The sequence below is a fragment of the Cyprinus carpio genome, unplaced genomic scaffold, assembly GCF_018340385.1.
Source record: "Cyprinus carpio isolate SPL01 unplaced genomic scaffold, ASM1834038v1 S000006694, whole genome shotgun sequence".
NCBI lineage: Eukaryota > Metazoa > Chordata > Actinopteri > Cypriniformes > Cyprinidae > Cyprinus > Cyprinus carpio.
The window spans coordinates 103436-122644 of NW_024879306.1; the positions used below are offsets into that span (position 1 = coordinate 103436).

The 19209-nt window shown below is 39.2% G+C and overlaps 2 pseudogenes; one reads left to right on the forward strand and one right to left on the reverse strand.

Annotated features, from left to right (window-relative positions):
- Positions 1 to 2103: 2103 nt before the first annotated feature.
- Positions 2104 to 4630, forward strand: LOC122144468 (annotated as a pseudogene).
- A 5689-nt stretch (positions 4631 to 10319) lies between these two features.
- On the reverse strand, positions 10320 to 18299 carry LOC122144486 (annotated as a pseudogene).
- Positions 18300 to 19209: the final 910 nt, after the last annotated feature.

Sequence of the window (19209 nt, forward strand, 5' to 3'; positions counted from 1 at the left end):
CTTTGTCTGTAGCACCCCCCCCGTTTACATCGAACTGGGTTTGCTAGACTACCACTATGAACCTGTGTTTATGCGGAGATGGATTTTGTGAAGCAGTGCCACGCAGGGTTAAGGCAGTATGACATCATCAAATATTAAGAACTGATGTAATATTAGTTTATTTTAAAATGTCTTCTTTCTTGACGGGTAACACAAAGGATGTATGCAAAACGATCTTTTGTTGAAATGTCAGAATATTCAGGTTTTCTTATTTGATCTTATGAAGGGGTTTCCTAGTTTGTATTTTCAATGGTTCTTTCAATTTAGAGCTCCCAATTGGAGCCATTTCAGCCTGTAAACTAATGGCCAACAGCCAGGGGCCCCCATGTCCTTGAAAACCAGGACCCGCAAAAAGCTATCTGTGTCCGGTTCTCCAGCGCAGCGTTTGGCCTCAAGGCAGACGCCTGCGTCGTGGGACGTGTAGGAAGAAATACATCTGAGGTAAACCAGGCACGTGTCACCACACCCATAGCAAACAGCGCAGCTACACAAGTGCCCGGACGGAACAGACCACCACGGCCTGCCAATGATAGGGTTTCACCCCCAAGAGAGCTGCGTAACTATTTGAACATTAACCAAGAAGAAGGCAAAGGTCCACGCAGAACCTCCCTCTCTGGGACATCCTTCTCTAAGAGCGAGCACAGGCGCGCGGGAGGACGGGACGGCACTACTACTCCGGTTCTACCACCGGGACGGAAACGTGGGTGATATTTGGGGCAGCGCCCTATTCCCATAGGTGGCAAGTTGACAAGGTCCCCACTGTCATCGGTTATGCTTCATCCATGGCCTGTCAGCTCCAGTCATTACAATTTTCCATGGTTGTCGTGCTTCACCCTTACCTGGTGGAACCTCTGGCCCGTGGCCGAACGCAGGGCGTGTTGGGCAACCTGGTTCATCGTTGAGTAGTTTGCTCCTGCTTCCGTTTCGGTGGTGCAGAACTTACGTCCTCAGCTTTATAGGTTTTCTAGGAGCGGGAAGGAACTGCCAGGTTACATATCTTTAAGTTGAAGACCCACTTACCAAACTACTATTTATATCTTTATTTTTAAATTGTATACTCTTTGATATTACAGAATATTTAAAAACCTCCAATGGTCACCATTCCATTTACTTCTCCATTTTATGTAAACCCAGCACATTAAAAATCTGAGAAATTAATGTAGTAAAAAAAAACATTTTGCTGTCATCAACAACCATATGATAAGTTAAAAAAAAAAACAACAATAAACCCCCTCCCATGAGGTAATAAACAATATTAACAAAAGTATTTCTTTAAAATACACTAATTATTTATTAGTAGTAGTATTTTGTTGTTATATTTTTCTTATTAGGAATTTACAGCCCCTTTTAGGAAATAATAAATATCCTAATCCACTGCTTGCCTGGTGACAACCGAGTTGTCATTTAAAAAAACATAAACAGTACGCTGGTACTTTGGACATGACCCCTGGCCAGCAGCAGTTTATATAATTATAAAAATTTATAAATTTCATTAAGGAATGTAAGAAGAATAAACCGTTCAGTAGTTGTTTTAACCCCTTTTGTAGTGAAGAGCAAGGAGGCATTATTATAATTACTGATTTTTTGCTCGATCCGCATTTACTTTGCACTAGTGTCATTCTCAACGAAAATTCGAGAAGCCGAGGTGTTCAACACACGCCTTACCATACTGTACTTACAACCCGCTAACTCTGTTCTCGTTTTGGTTCACTGGCTGTCCCCCATGCAATGAGAAAGCAATTGTGACCATGTTTCCAGTCGACGCTCATAACGGCAATATTCTTGTGAGGCACGTGTCCTTATGGCTGGAGGCTCCCCCCGTCTCAACCGGGCAACTCGCTCTATCACTGTTAGGCCCGCCAGCAGGTAGACCACTGACGCTATGATGGCTCAAGTTCTCTGTCATCCACATAGGGTCCCTCAGGTGTTTATGTGCAGGCAATCAGGGAGCCGGAAGAAATCTGGGAAGTACAGTGGTACATTAAATTACTTTGTTGTTTGGCATGGCTCCAGTATTTAAGTGGAGATCTATTCTCCTGATGCACATGCTGCAGTTGACTTATCCTTTTCATTTCACAGCCACGTTTCAGGCCTTCTGCCTTTAAACCAGTCACCCCGAAAAACTTCAGTTCAATGCAGAATCTCTACCCCTCCAAGTCGGAGGAGTCAGAGAGTGGCTTAACCAACGGCATGCATCTGTCCTACGCCAAAGCAGTGGCCAAATCACTGTCCAAATCACTGTCCACCTCTTCCTCGTCCTCCTCCCCTTCACGGCCAGGCACGATTGTCAACAAAGGCGTGCTAGCAGCAGCCCGGGGCCTCAGCCAGGAAGAGGAGAACATGTCTGACTCAGGGCACAATTCTATGAACAGCCTGCCGCCGTATCGGCCACCGTTCCGTCCTCACTTGGGACAAATCAGTGCCTCTATGGGTCACATCAACCACATCGGCTCACTAGATCGCACCTCGCTGGGCTCCAAGGGCGCGCTCCTGCAGTCACGACTGTCCTGTCAGGTATGGCTCCGTGAACCGCCTGCAGTGCTATGGAAGCGATGGCCCGCACACCCTCGACAACTGGTCCCCTCTCTATGGGGCGTGTGCGGGACCTGGCGGCACGTGGCAGGCGGAAAAAGAGCAGCCGCTAATCCGATGGGAGGAACTTGGCTGCGGGCTAGATTGCCTGTGCAAGGTCAGCATCATAAGCTGAGTTTTTAAACATGGTTATTTAATCTCTTATGCTCCACCAGGGCTTGCCATTTCTCTACACTCGACTTTACAGTAAATGTGCATATTATACAATTTACCTGTTTCTATCATTGGACTACTGTTTACACCTGTAATTTCTCCTGTAATGGCAAGCATCCTTATTCCGTCTTTGCGTGGCATGCTGTCTCGAATAGTGCTGATTGTTGCTAAGCACCCTGTCTTCTTATTTACTAATATAGAGATGAGTTCTGTTGCTTATGTATTTCTTGGAACATAATGACATTTTTCCAGGCTTTCTCTGCTGCGTAATGAGCTGTGTTTTTGTGTTGTTGACAAAAGTTCAATTCCTTATACCCCAACAATCCATTTCAATACTTTTAAAGAATGAGGACCTGACCCAACTCGTACAAGCGTAAAAAACAACAAAGACACTACACAGAAAACATAAGAACAACCTGAAAATGAACGACAAACTGAAAATAACTCGCTACCTTTAACATTCTGTTCCAAACACAAAAACTACATTACAATTCACACACTCCTTTTGTTCTGCTGTAGGTTTTTGAAGAGACAACAGCGGACCTCTGGGAGAAGGAAGGGCACAGAACTGAAACTACCTGTACAATGCCAAACTGCGCCAGGTATCCCAGCAGTCCCAGCGTTCACAACGAAACCTGCAGCTGCAGCTCTATAAGGAAAAGCAGGAACGTAACCGGCTGCAGGAGGAGCTGGATTCTGTCAGGCTGGAGTGCGAGACCCCTGAAAAAGTCAAAGCCCAGCGAACACAAACGCCAGAACATTCTCCCCAGCTGGAAGAGACCCAATGGGAGGTATGCATCAAGTCAGAGCTATCTGTCCAGAGCTCCAGGGATTTCCCACCAAAGTTTGCAAAAGATAAAAAAGAAATAGATTTTAGTTGCAAGAAAAACATCTCATGCATACTTGGTAGTTTTACTTTTAATTTTACATACTTTGGTAGTTTGGTACATTTATAGCTGTTCACAACCACATATGGAGTTGCAGGTTTCCCACAGTTCGGACTACAGACACTCTAAATGGATTTAAATCAGAAATGTGTTTAAAAATGGTTTGCCCCCCAAACAAACAAATTAGTTGCCTGTCTGAACAAAGTGCTGTGTGGCTGCTAAACAAAGGATAGCTTTACCATCCCTGAAAGCCTTGTTCTGAACATAATCTTTTCCAAATCATATCTTGTTCTTTGTGTATAGTTAGCCGCCTGTAATTAAATACACTAAACTGTATTGCTTTGATAGGTCTGCTTTCCAAAAGTCTGCGGAGAAATCTCTTTACTGAAAGCAACAGTTTCGGAACTCCTCAGGCAGAGTTACACAGAAGCTGAGTGAAAATCTTCCTCTTAAAGGGACCTCCGCTGCATGAGGCCGCACAATCCGATCCGGAGCAAGGCCAGTCGATCGACATGCTACAGCTGGCCCTACACAGGGTCGTGCCTCCCGACGGAAATGCCCCCTTGCCTGCTTTCGATTGACCCTATCGCGCTGAGCGGGTGAGAACCTTGATGGAGCCCTCAGTGTTACTGAGGAGCAAGTCTCAGAGCTGCACTGCTGCTGGAAGGCGGCCGAATGAGGCGCAGGCTTCACGCTTTTTTGAACCATGGAGAGGAGCACGTTGCAGCCTGAGTAAGCGGAGAAGGTGATCACGCTACTCTACCAGAAGGAGCTGCAGGCCAGCTACCCTGGTGATGTACCACAAGAATGAGGCCTTAGAGAGAGAACTGGCAGCTCTGGGGTGGGCATATGGGCAAGAGTTGAAGAGGTGGGCTCAGGGGGCGGATGTGATGCGGGCGGGGCTGGGTAAAGAAGGTGCACAGCCGCCCACTGGTCTTGCCATGGATAGAGAGGATTGAGTCTTCTTACAATTTGACTTTGCAAATAAAGGTCTCTTTGCATCGGAGATTATCGCTTGATGCCAACAGTCTTTGTTCAAATCCTCCCCCCGGGTTTCCTCTGTCTGCGTAACACTGTTTTTAAAGCCAAAATATAATCAACTATACTTATAAGCTGTTGAGACCAAAAGTGTACAAAACAGAGGAGCAACGCATGCTGTATGGGTTGTTTTGGGTCTTTAAATAAATTTGCATCTCTAAAGGGGGGCAACATCGACTCATCCCCAAATTGTGTCGGTGGGATGATAAATTTCTATTTGTTTTTAGATTCTACAACAGTCACAATGAGTGTTCTAAGTACTATATTTTTATTTTCATGTGATTCAGTGCTGTCTATTTCATGCTTTAGGTAGCTGAAGATTTGTTCATCATGACAAGTTCCAGCGGTCGATACAAATCACAAATCAACAATCATAACATATTTTTTTTATGCGGGGCCATTCTTTTAAGAGCCGATATGATGAGAAGTTGGTGCATTCCCCTCAATAAAGCATGCTTGCCTTTTAACAGCACCCAACATTATACGTTTGTCCTTTGCGTTTTAGATGGGGGTTTTTTTTGGTATTTAAACGCAGATCCATATAGAAGCATTTCTGCTACTCCGTACTTGCGATGTGCGCTGGTGGGCTTTTGTTCTTTTGACCCAAGATGTTTATAACTGCAGGAATGTGCACCTCCACTTCTGTCCAGTTTAATGCCAATGTTGTGCCATAGACAACTGTTGAAACGTCATTGATCGTAAGGATAACATTAGATCCCACGTTCTTTATATCTTCATATAGCAAACTATATCCTGTGACTTGTTTAACACCTCTGACTTTTCATCTTCCCTTTCATGTATTAATTGTATAGCTTTGTACGTATACAGGTATGTTGTTGTTTTACCTCAAAGTCGCGGTAAACCTTGAAACTTTTCCCTTATGTTTAACTAAGACTCTTTCCCTTGTTCTGTAGAAACCAGGCTCTATCCACCTTATTTCAAGCAATGCTCAGTAAGTTTATTGTGATGTTGCGAGGAGGGTGCCGGTTCACTTGGCGGCGTGCTAGGGGCTTCAAACCAATTGACCAAGCACACAGCGTAGGGCAACGCAGAGAACCTAACATGTACGTACCGGTAAAACTTTTTGCACTACAAACCACAGGTGTTCCCAAGCTGTATCAAGATTTAAGGTACATTACAATTTAACTATATGGTAAGACACACCAGTTTTGCAATATCAAGCACCAACGAAGCTGTACAGCTTTAAATCGCTGGAAGCCAATGACCGGGAACGCCGACATAAAATGACAAAAATGGCCGCACCCGCTCTTACGGGAAAAGATAAGGGGTTATCCAATGTCTTCCGGTTTAGTGCCAAAATAAAAGTTTTAAAATGGTGTCTTCCAATTAGTGGAGTGGTTTCTTCTTTCACTGCACCATATTGATTATGTTAATTAAAGTCATACCGAATACCTACTCAACCTTTATGATCGCATAACCTTACAGTAGTGTTACTTTAACTGGGTGGACGCAGAAGAAGCCAAAACAAAAAATATGCACATTCCGTCGAAATCCAGTCCACTGTTATCCTCTTTTATAGATTAATTTACCTATTATAGAGATTAGTCGGTCCAGCCTCATAAAAAAACGGTTTGGACTTTACGTTTTTATGATCTGATTTGGCTGAGAATCTGTAAAATTATCTGCAACTGCAATTCAAACTTCAAAGGGACTTTGAAGACTTTTTTGGACAGTACAAAACCAAAAAAAACAGGTAATGCTAGTAGTGTAGGTGACAAAGTATAATAAACCTAATTAAAAATAGCCACCAAAAAAACAAATTAAACCATCCCACATGTAAGAGGGGCAGTTTTTTGCAAATCCATGTGGGTCACGCTGCCTCTCGCGAGAAAAGAATGTGACTCCATGAGCCCCTGCACATCAGCTCCCAGCTTTACGGAGAGGAATTCGTGTCGTTGATAGACCAAGGAAATGGGCCCTTGTCACATGGACAATCAGAGGAGTCTCTTTCTGTACAACTCCAGGTAAGAAACTTAAGTTGCAGTTTACTTAGACGAGCAAGAAGTAAATCAAGTTTGAGAACAAGGCCAACAGCAGGGTCAGTTTAGTCATTAGATGCCTATTTTTTTTTATTTATATTTTTTTATTGAAACTATTTTTGTTTACTTTTTTACAAAAAAAAACTTACATAAAAACATGGAACTTTGTTTTCAAAAAGAAAAAAAAAAATCCTGCTGTTTAATCATGTTCTTGAATGCATGTCTTTGCTCCCTATAGTGTTCATTATATAGTCAACTCTTTTAAAAGCCAGTCAGCAGGTCATATAACAGCTTATGTGTGGGCAATCATAGGAGGGTCTCATTTTCAATAAGCAAGAAACAGGTGTTTCCAGGACCCAACTCAGTGGCCAAACTGATATCTTGAAAGGTGAAAACACTGTAACTTTTAAAAAATGAGTTTGTGAGATGTCGAGTTGTAGAGTGAGAAATAGAAGAGAAAAACATTAACTTTGCTCTACTATCACTGTGATCACAGTTTCAAAGGCAATTTTGACAGCACTGTCAAAGTTTTATTACAATGACTAATTAAAAAGTCTTCCAATCTATTGCTATTTATATAAATTGCTGTATGGTCTTTGTGTCCGTTTGAGCTCTTGCAGTTTCCCCAGTGCACTGAGGTTTCCCTCTTGCCGGGGAGTAAGGGTCAACATCTCATTTAAACTTTTGCTTAATATTATTTTCAATAGTGTTCAGCATGGAGGTATTTTGCATGTCCGAATTCTAATTCTACAATTTTTATGTCAGCCATAATTTCAACACAAGCATAGCAATATGCCCTAAATCAGTTTACCTAAAAACAATTGTTAGGAAACACACTATCCTTCAAAGGTTCGGGGTCGGGTAAATTTTTTTTTTATGTTTTCGAAGAAGTCTTCTGTATGCTCATCATGGAGCTGCATTTATGTGATCACATACAGTAAAAACAGTAAGATTGTAAAATCGTATTACAATTTAAAATATAGCTGCAAGCAATGATGGCAGGCCCCAGCCATCAGCGCAATCACCACCCGTGTTTTAGATCACGTTGACCGAGTGTGGTGCCAATCGGGTAAAAAATCTAGTATATCAATTCCCAGAGAATGTGCTTTTTACACCGCCCTGAATAGCAACTTCTTTGTTGGGCGGAGCTATGGCATACATGCTTAATGTTGTTCAGCTCAAAAACTCCGCCAATGAGATCTATGTGTATTGAGTATTCATATGAATCCGTCGAAGTATGTGTGAGATAGTACATCAACGTTTTTCTGACTGACGTTCCAGGGGGGCGCCAACAGTGCCCCCTGTGTCAACGACGGGGTACCAGCCTCAGCTGCGGCCTAATGGCAGGTGATTCCAGTGTGTGTGACAATTTTCAAGAGTTTTTGATCATGTTAAGGCCCCCAAAAAAGCCCGAAAGATGATGGGGGGAACAAAAATCCATAGAAAACAAGTGGGCCCTGCACCTAGTGGCTTGGGCCCTAATAACTGTTTTCGCAATAATTTCTTCTTGTGTTCACTACAAAGGAACCCACTTTCCACTGATTTTCCAGCAGCAATCACTTAAGTATTCAGTGTTTACTATTATCAATACTGAAAAACGATGTGCTTCTTAATATTTTGGTGGAAACCATGACAGCATTTTTTTATTATTAGTTTTGATGAATACGAGAAGTATAAAAACAGCAATATATTTGAAATGGGAAGATTTTGCAAAAATTGTTTTAACATCTTAATTTTAGGAAGCATAATGAAATTGCATATGTAATCTTGCATACGTAAATATGATAAAAAAAAAAAAAAAAATTAGGTACTTAATGCTTCACCAACTTCAGCCATTACTTTTAACACTTTTAATGGTTAAAAATTTGTTGTAGACAGTGAACTGTGTATGTAGATGGAGATGGCAAGACGACTCAAAAGATGAGTATAACATTTTTTTTTATTATTTAGATGCAGTATAATAAAACATATTGTACTGTTAGAAGATAAAATATTTACAATAGTTGCCGTTTGCAGTGTTTAGTGGAAGGAAAGCAGAAGTCATTCCTCAATGTCACTTGAATGAAAAACTAAACAAAAAAGCACTTCCTTAAACTCATGTATACAACACACAGTACTCTGCTTTGATCTTACAAATTTCCGGGAGGTAATAAGGATTGTCTACTAAAAGTAAAACACAGACAACGTTTATATATCACACGTCGTGGCCCCCACAGCACTACCAAACACCTATTGAAGGTTTAAATTATAATTAAAATTATCAGACATCATTCGCTAAGAATGTAGCTGTGCTGGTACATGCCTGCCCTTCGAGAATGTCAAAGAGCACTGGTAAAGGTTTTCTTCTCTGGGTCTCAGGTCTGGGATCACATCCGTCAGAAAAGCTTGTTGTGGGACAAGGTTTCGAAACTTTCATTTCCATTCAATCACTGCCAAAGGGCATTTACAAACCACACATTCCACTTCGGCATGCACATTTTGAGATATTTGATTCCTAAAGTGGAATGGGAACAATTAGCAATTACAGTGTGGTTAAAGCCAGGGAGCATTTAAAGAACATCCTGAGGGTTGAATATTTTTCCACCGTTCTCCATTCACCTATACAGAGATAAACAGAGTGGAGCTTTACATTCAGGGATGATGAGAAACATCTGAAACTGCTCATCTTGATGAGGCACAAATTAAAACACAGTCAGTCTACCATCAACTGTACCGTAATGGACATTAGTTTCAGTCCGTTTTCGCTGGCAAAGGTTTCAAAACGCTTTCTCGCAATCAACGCGTAGACCTGTTTGTGATCCTTTGTACAGCAGAAAACGCCTGAGCTGTGAGAGCTTAATTCAGCAGTCCAGTCAACTCTGTGATAAAACAACTCGTGTGTGCATTTAAATACATTACATAGGTAATTATACTAATGAAAAGTTGTACCCACCACAAATCACTGCTGTATACGTTAATTCAACTTGTTTTTTTGTGGTTTTTTTTAAAATACACAGAGCAAGACACATGGCTTGGAAACAAGGAGGTTTTTGCTCAGACATCAGACCGGCGCAAGAACAGATCACATCTGCACAAACAAATCCTCAGATGAATATGCAGTAATCAAAATGCCATTCAATCCATTTATTATAGCCTTTATTGATATTGGAAAGGAGACGTGATTCATTTATAATCAACAGGCAGCCCGTCCACCCCAGTCCTTATATCATTGTTAATATACATACTGAAAAGCCACTTCTATTCATGTACAGAGACCGTGCAAAGAACCCCCGTCTTGTATTTTAAATGTGATCTCAAAAGAGGGAAATCGTGAATATATTCTGTCAAGAAGTCACCCACACAGATGCATCACGCCCATTTGCTTAATAAAAGTCACAACGAAAGAAAAAAGAGAGGCGTTCTACTATGGAAACTTAAAAATACTCTGGCATATTAAAACTAATTGTAGAGGAAGCAAAATGTGCACACACACATGTACTTGTAAAAGCCTGTTTATACTAGGCTGTGTTAAACAAATGAATGATCCGCAAAGATCGTTTCCCTCATTAGGTACACTTACTGACTCGGGTTCTACAGGTATGTTGCCGTGTGGGCCACCGGCCTCTGTAAACTAAAAGCTTTGGAGAGGGAGGTGGCGTTGCGGGGGAGAAGCCGCCACAGAAGGCTTGTCATGCCTGTGAATGAGGATCATTCAAAAAGCGGCTCCAAGAGGCCTTCAACACAACATTCGGCTTACGCTCCAAAAAAAGACATCAGAAGAAGATCTGTTTGGCATCTGAGGGATTCTGCTCCATTGGACAATATGGGCATTTTAGCTGAGAAGAGAGAGTTTTAAGACATTGTAAGGCAAGGAATATCAGTATCAATACTGCATAAAAGGTTAATTTCTATACATTTATTTTGGTAACACTTTTTTTACGGTGACCTAGTACTATAGTAAACAGTGAAAATTTGCATAACTGCAAGTAAAAAACTAACCTTAAACCAAGCCCTTACCCTTAGTACTTATTTGTGCAATTACACTGTAACCATGTCACCTTAATCTAAAGTGTAACCTTTATTTTATTTTTAACTGAAAACAACATTGAAGAACATCAATGAATGAAGCCCTTGAAATTAGTTTTAAAGGTGAAGTGTACATTTCTGAGTAAGTTATATCACAAAAAATGGATACCAGGGCACTGCTATGGTGGTTGCTAAAGTGATCTGCATAATTTGTTGCTAGGGTGGTCCCAAGTCAAAAAGGTTCTCTCCCCAACTCCTGAATCTTACGAGATCATCAAATCCCTGTTGTCTCTGCACATTAAACTGACATGAGAATGTGTCAGTATAATCATGAATACAGTGGCACACTTTGGCCATCTAAGATGGATTTTGCAAATCCTAAAATTCTAGGCCAAAACCTGTAGTCTTTGATCACTAGTCTGACATGTTTGCCAACAGCTAATTAATGCCCACTGCAAAAAATTCTGTCCTCCAATGAGTTTCTTCCCATGTCAGAAGTTGAGAGGTTTCTCATACGACAATCGTGAAATCAAAGAAAACATTAGGAGCAAAGAAAGTGATGACGCAATTAATGCGACACAAATCACCAATTGCTCTACATACACTCTCTGTTGTTTCATTTTTTTCTTTCAAGACAAGCCATGATCGAAGTTAACTCTAGAGATTTTGTTTGAGTTTTTTATTTGCTAGACCACCATTTCAATTATGCGCGGTGAATGGTGGCTCACCTTCACCGACCGTGTCATGATTGATGAGTAAACCTCCGGGTAAGTCTTTTTGCATATGTACATTTTTAATGAGTCTGACATTAATGACAAACAGAGATCTCAGAGTGTGACATGCTTTATAGCTGGGATCCTGTTCATACAGTCTTAAAAACTTAAAAATGATTTGCAATAATCTGTCAATCAACTACTGCTGTTAACAAGAACTGCAGACTGCACTTTAACCCTTGTTAAATAACCATTAGGTCCGGGGTCTGTTTGATGAAACTTTAAATGTAATGTCTAGAATGTAATGCATGTATCAGAGTCTTACGTTTCCAGCATTGGTGAGTGCTTTTTGTGAGTTTGAGCCGTTTAAGCGCGCATCTCTGGATATGACATGCCCACAGATGAGCTTCATGGGTGGATTGCTCTCTGATGTTCTGCTGCCTCAGGATAGGACAGGCAAACACAGAGTGATACCAGCACTTCTTCCCCAGATCTATTTCAATCTAAACACACACACAGCAGGGATGAACAGATAAAGCATTCATGTGTTTGAAATTACAGCTGTTCTTTATTAATAATTATAATTAACAGCTATATCAGCCAATTCTTGGCCAATAAAAAGTAGTATCTTGCACCTATCAGACAGAGCAATTAGTCAAGTCAGCTGTAATCAAAATCAAAATCTTGACTCATTTGTGTTTCAGTTTTCCATTTATAATAACTGAACAGTCTGAATAGGGAGATTAACAGAAATGGTCTAATTAGTAATTGGTGCATCCATTATTTAAATGTAAGCGTAAAAACAATTCATGTAAGAAACAGATTTGAACAAAAACTTTTAGAAACATTTTGAAACCTTCAGAAAAAGGCATATCACTGTATAAAAAAACCTTAAAGGGAAAGAGAGAGACCTACTGGCAACTCATCCTTATGTGTCCAAAAACACCACTGCACTGTCTCTGTTCAATAACCTGTTTGATGTTCATGAGCACAGGCAGTGCCATACAGCCGGACGCAAAACTGATGGAGACGTCAAAGAATCAAAACAGGATTTAGTATGAAACATCAAATCATCAGTCTACGAAAAAGGTTTTACTGTCAATACAAAGTTCAAAAACATGTAAGCCTAAAACAGAATAGGTCTGTCAATCGATGAATTGAAATATAATTAATTATATGATATCCCAAATAACTACAGTTAAACATATACGTCAGTATATGATGAGGAAAGCCACCCATGAAGATAATCTACATTACCATTCAAAGGTTTGGAGTCAGTGCATTTTTTAAAGCAATTAATCATTTTATTCAACAAAGATGCATTAATTTGATTAAAAGTGAAATAAAGGACTGTCATAATGTTGCAAAAGATTTCTATTTCAAATAAATGCTGTTCTTTTAACTTTCATCAAAGGAATTCTGCAATTCTACTGAAGGTTAGAGTAATGGCTGCTGAAAATTCAGCTTTGCCATCACAGGAAATAAAACATTTAAAAACTGAAAACAGTTATTTTTGATAACTTTACTAATAAATTCAGTTTTAGTAAGCACAAGAGCCTTTTTTCAAATTCGTTTAAAAATCTTACTAACCCCAAACTTTTAAATGGTGCATTATGCAGACAAGTAAAGCAGTGAATAGACATTAGAAAAAGAACAAGTTTAAAACTTTGTAATGTTTACATTTTAAAAAACATGCCTTGAGACACATGCGTTTTTATTCCATTCTATTGAGCACAATGTAAAATTTGCAGAGATTAATGATTCAGTAGACATGAATTCATTAATTCAGTAGACATCTAATGATTGGTTAGGGGCCATATTGCAAATCCTACAGGAAGTGTAGAAATTTTAAGGACGTCAGAGCCGGACCTGACACTGAGTGGGGACTCCACAGAGAGTCCAAGCAGGGCGCAAGCATCTCGTGTGAAGATGTTACAGATCTCTGCCCACTGATCGGTCTCCAGCAGACTGCGGTACGGAGAGTTCTCGATCCCATGGCGGAGGTACACTAGACTACCCATTAAGATCTGAATATCTAGAAAGCACACACAAACAAGGGTCAAATATCATCAACACGGGTCGGGTAGTGTAATACAAAACAAAATAATTGCATCAGTGATGTTATTGGTAAAACAGCCTCAATGGTGCTTCAGTTCCACCCATGTGTTCACAAAACTAAAGCCTAATAGTGGTTCAAGAGTGTTTTTTCCATGAATTCTGGACTGAACCTTTCCTCACCTCTCTGATGCTGCGAGGCAAACGGTTGGAAATGCCGTGCGTACTGTAAAGCTTCCTGCTGTTTGCTGATGCCCCCGTTGAGCAGGCTGATGAAATAGAGTCTGTGGAGCTTGAACTCAAGGGTGCTGTTTAGATCCAGCAGCCGCTGACGGTTTGTCACCGCCCACCTACCACAGCAATCACAAAACCAAACAAACAGTTACAACTAGTAATCTTAAATTCAAGCCATACCCAATCAAATTCATTGTTCTGAAAGAATTTAAGGTATGTTTAAAGACTGAAAGGATGTGGATAGATACACTACCATCCAAAGGTTTAGGGTCAGCATGATAATTAATGTTTCTGAAAGAAGTCAATTATGTTAACCAAGGCTGTATTTATTTGATCAAAAATGATTTATTCCTGTGATGGCAGGATTTTCAGCAGCTATTACTCCAGTATTCAGTGTCACATGATCCTTCAGAAATTATTCTAACATTCTGACTTGTAGCAAAAAAAAAAATTCTTATCAAAGTTGAAAACAGTTATGCTGCTTATTATTATTACAGAAATATTTTGTGACATTATAAATACTGCTATATATATCTGTCACTTTTAATTACGGTCCCCAAACTTTTGAAAGGCCATGCACATGAGGGAAAAAAAATTAACAAATAAAAGTGGGAAGTAGAAAACAGGATGCGACACATACTCTAAAGCTGGTCTGAGATCTTGTGTTCTTAAAGCCTCTAAAATGCGGTTGAGCTCCAGAAATGGCTGTTTCATGCTCATGTCAATAACTACACCAGACTCCTGTGAAGTCAGATTAAAACACTACATGTTAGTGCTAGGAATAAAATGTCAATAAAATTCTATCTGAAAATCTCATAACTTATGAACCTAAATGTGAATTACAGCAATGTTTACAGAAATGCAGACAAATTTTTATAGTATTTAATAATAATACAAAAAAAAAAGATACCTGGCAGAGGTCCTCTGCGACACTCAACATGCCTTGTCGATAAAGATGTTCTACGATGGTTTCACTGAGGTATTTCTGCCTCTCTGGAGAGTCCCAGACATTCTCAGCTACAACCGCACTCACCTCCGCATCAAAATTCTGTGTAAGAGAACAGCATTTAAAATAAACATATTAAACCACATAACACAATACTTTGAGGTGATTGATGTACTAAAGTAAATTAAACAACAAGTCTAATTTTATCATCAAATAGGTACAGATTTTTCACTTTTAACAAACAGAAAATGTAGAAAGCAACCACAAACGACTGGGAAAAGAGAAGAAGAACAGGATTGGGAATGTCACCTGTATTTATTCGATGAAATTTATTCAGACAAACATAATATATTTTATCTTTCTTAGTACGTTTTATTTTGTTTTTATTTAAAAATTATTTATTTGAATTTTACATTTCTACAATTTAAATATTTATTCACTTTTCCTCAACATTTCATAAACAACCCCCAGTTTGGGAGACCCTGACTGATAAACTGTTGTTTACGGGATACTCCACCCCAAAATGAACATTTTGTCATTAATCCCTTACCCCCATGTCATTCCAAACCCTTTAAAGCGTTGTTCATCTTCAGAACACAATTTAAGATATTTTGGATGAAAACCGGGAGGACTGTGACTGTGCCATAGAGTGCCAAGTAAATAGCGGTGTCAAGGTCCATAAAAGTTATGAATGTCATCATCAGAATACTCCATCTGCCATCAGACGTGCAATCTGGGTTATATGAAGCGACGGGCACACTTTTTGTAAGCGAGAAGAGAAAACAAAAATAATGACTTTATTTCAAACAATTCCTTTGTCGACAGTCTCCTTTGTGTCTCTCCATATCACCGTATGCTGCGTATACTCTTCTGTGTCATCTGCGCCACAAGGATGCACGGTTTTCTACGTGCATTTAGCTTTGATTTGAAATAAAACATTTTATTTTTGTTTTCTTCATTTACAAAAAGTGTTCCCGTCGCTTCATATAACCCAGATTGCACGTCTGATGGCAGATGGAGTATTCTGATGATGACTTTCATACCTTTTCTGGATCTTGACACTGTTATTTATTTGGCAGTCTATGGGACAGTCTCAAGCCTCCCGGTTTTCATCCAAAATATCTTAAATTGTGTTCCGAAGACGAACAGAACATTTAAGGGTTTGGAACGACATGGGGGTAATTATGGGGGTGATTAATGACAAAATTTTCATTTTGGGGTGGAGTATCCCTTTAAATGTAATATTCTTTTAATATTTGATTGAATTAAACTGAAACAACAGCGTAAACAACTAAGATTGCTAATTCTTACTCTGTCAATTGCTTTCCCCACTTTTGACACACTGCCATGGATGTCTTTGTGCCTGGAGGCAAGCATCTGCACGGTTTCTTTGATTTCCTTGCAGCATTGGGCCATTGTTTGATGGAGCACTGATAAATCTGTATCTTGAACACCTAGAGTTGAAAGAGTATGATGAAATATAGCAACTCTGTAAACTTTGATCTAAACAGACATATGCTACTGTGACTCAGCTCTATAACAGAGTTATGCTTATATAACCATCTACAAAATCTAACGTGTGGGCTAGAGGTTATACAGCTAAATGCAGTTTTCCCTGTGTTTTTGTATGTTTATTTGCACTGCAGGCGATTATTTATGCAGGCATCTAAAGTACACCTATTGTTCATGACTTAATGTCACTGAATTGGCTGTTTACAAAGCTGTAAAAGCACTTGGTTGACTTTGTCCTCCTCCTCTTTAGACTTGTTTTCATGTACACACACTGACATATGAATCCCTCTATCACACAAATTGATAACTCACAAACACTGTGTTTTATTAAATGCAAGATATGAACTCAAAATTCTGAGAAGAAAAGTCTGAATAAACTTACAAATCTCAGAATTTACAGAAAAAAAATTCAAGATTTGTTAGATAAAGTTTGCAATTACCTTTTTTATCCTATGGAAGAAACAAGATTTCATATTGCACAGTGTCTCTATACTTATTCACATATTTTTCTGCCATGTGAGTCATTCAGATGAGTCACCATGCCTTAATTTTCATCAATTACCCATGGCTGTTTTATTGCCTAAGGTACAGATACCGAACTACTAGATGCTCATATTGTACCAAAGCAAAAATTTTGGTATCCAAAGGAATTCTAAACTCACCATAGGCAACCAATCGACTCCTCAGCTCACAGACGTTCCTCAGAAGATCATCCAGCCTTTCCTCTGACTGATGTCCATATGTGACAAACCTGTGTAGCACCTTCTCGAGCTCTCGTTCCACACAAGCACACTGCTCCATCAGCACAGCGTTTACAGCTTATACGCACACAAAGTCCTGCAAACAGTAAAAAAAAAAATAATAAATCAACCTCATATAAAGATTAAAAACCTACTTCTTTATAAACCCTGCATAGATCTTGTGTTCTATAGTTTGTCCGTTACAGGTATTACTAGAAAAAAAAAAATAATAATATAAACTTGTCAAACTGTGCGAACAGTGTGGTTTGGTCAATCATGACACACAAAGAATTACAGCAGAATAGTAGTTTAATAATTATGTTTTTATAAATGGCTTGATTTTTATCAAGCTCTTCAGAAGAGCTTGTTTTTCAAATTAATTTGTTAGTGTCATATGTTTGAATGATATGAATCATCACCATATGAATAATCTCCAAAGCTGACAACTTGTTTGCATGACTGAGTGCTGATTAAGTCAAGCCAATGGGTCGTGAATGATTTCCAGGGATAACAAGATCTGACTAAAAATCTGAGCCAAAGTCTGACTCATAAAACAAACAAATAATAATAATAATAATAATAGAATCTAGTCTCATGGTTTCTTGATTATAGACAACCACCTAAAAGTGTCGTTTCAAAATAAGCAGATCACTCAAAAATATAATGTCAAGGATTTAGGTTTGCAGGCCCGTTGTCATAAAAATAAAGAGCCTAAAAAGACTGAAATGCTTTGTACCCACCTAACCTTAACTGAAATAAAATGTCACTCTAAAAAGCATTACTGTATAATCGCATAATTAATTAGTCATAAAGAACTCTGAATGAAAATAAATATGAATACACTCCTTTGAATTTAGTTTAAAACAAATGTATAAAAGCCTCTGCCAGGATCAGGGCTATGCAGCCTAAACACAGCAAAACTGTAAGTTACAACAGCTACAGCTATTATTCTCAACTTGTTTTAACGGTTTAAATAATACACTGCAATTACATTTATGTCTAACTAAAGAAAACTGTAAAAATCACTAAAAAATGTGACTTGAAATGAGAAACTGTTTGATCAAAACAATCAGTTAGCTTGTTAGCATAACCGGGAATCCATCTAGCCATAACAACGAGTCTAAAACTCGGAAATTCAGCATGTATTTTGACACAAACGACGCTATTAAAATCATGTCAGTCTAGTACTGACCTCGAACGATTTTTAGAAGACTATATCAAACGCGTAAATTAAATAATACATTATGTTCTTGCCTGTTTTGACACCGCTTCACCAGCAGACGTCCCTGAAGCGATGCACTAACTGCTCGACGCTCTGCTGCCACCTGCGGCTCGGAGGACTACATGGTTTTACCTCAATGGTAAGATCGACAAAGCACAAACACGTTTGAGACGTAAGGTTACAAAAATGAAACCGGCCCATGTGTCATTTGTACTTACGGTAAGTACAAGTGACACATGGGCCAGTTTTAATGGTCTTAGCTGGTTTAGGTGGTTTCCAAGTCTTACTAGTTGAAAAGTGTCTATAAACCAGTCAACAGGCTGTGAACCAGCTAAGACCAGCACACCATAAGAAATCTAGTTCAAAACAAACAAAGGTTATTAAAACAACTGTTAAATAAGAAGGTAGCTTATTATAATAATGACGTCCTAACTCAAAAGGGACATTCAAAGACAAGTTAAAAGGTAAATGAATGTAAACAAGGCCCTATACAAGGCCCTGTGTGGGGGTGGGAGGTTAGAACCATTCCAAGGGCCCTACGAGAGAGATAGATGTGTATTGATTTTAGGAAAGAATCCTCAGCGAGTGACCGTTCAGAGTGTTGAGGAGTATAAATACCTTGGGTTAACTAGCTGTGAACAAAAGGGGTCAGAAAAGACTATACGTTCATTGGTGTAATTTAATGCAAGCCTTCCACATTAAAAGTATTTTAGAATTCTTTTATTGAAAGTGTTTTCACTTTTGTGTCTCTTGCTGGTTTGGAAATGCAATGGTGGAACAAAAACAGTTGGCTGAGGAAAGTTAAAAGTTGTGAGCAAATTCTATGTTATACCTAGAACAAATTTATCAAACTAGATGCCTTTGTAAAGTTATGAAAATTACGTCTGATCATAGGCGCCCACTGTATGACGAGTTTAAACTTTTGCCTTCAGGTGGAAGATTTAGAATTCCAGTGTTTCTTAAAACCTACCACAGGCAGTGAAAGAGCCTTTTTTTTAACTGAGCGGGTCTCAGGAATTAGTTTAAGGGATTGTTTTTTTTTTTTTTTTGTAGCTATGTTGTACTACTACTAC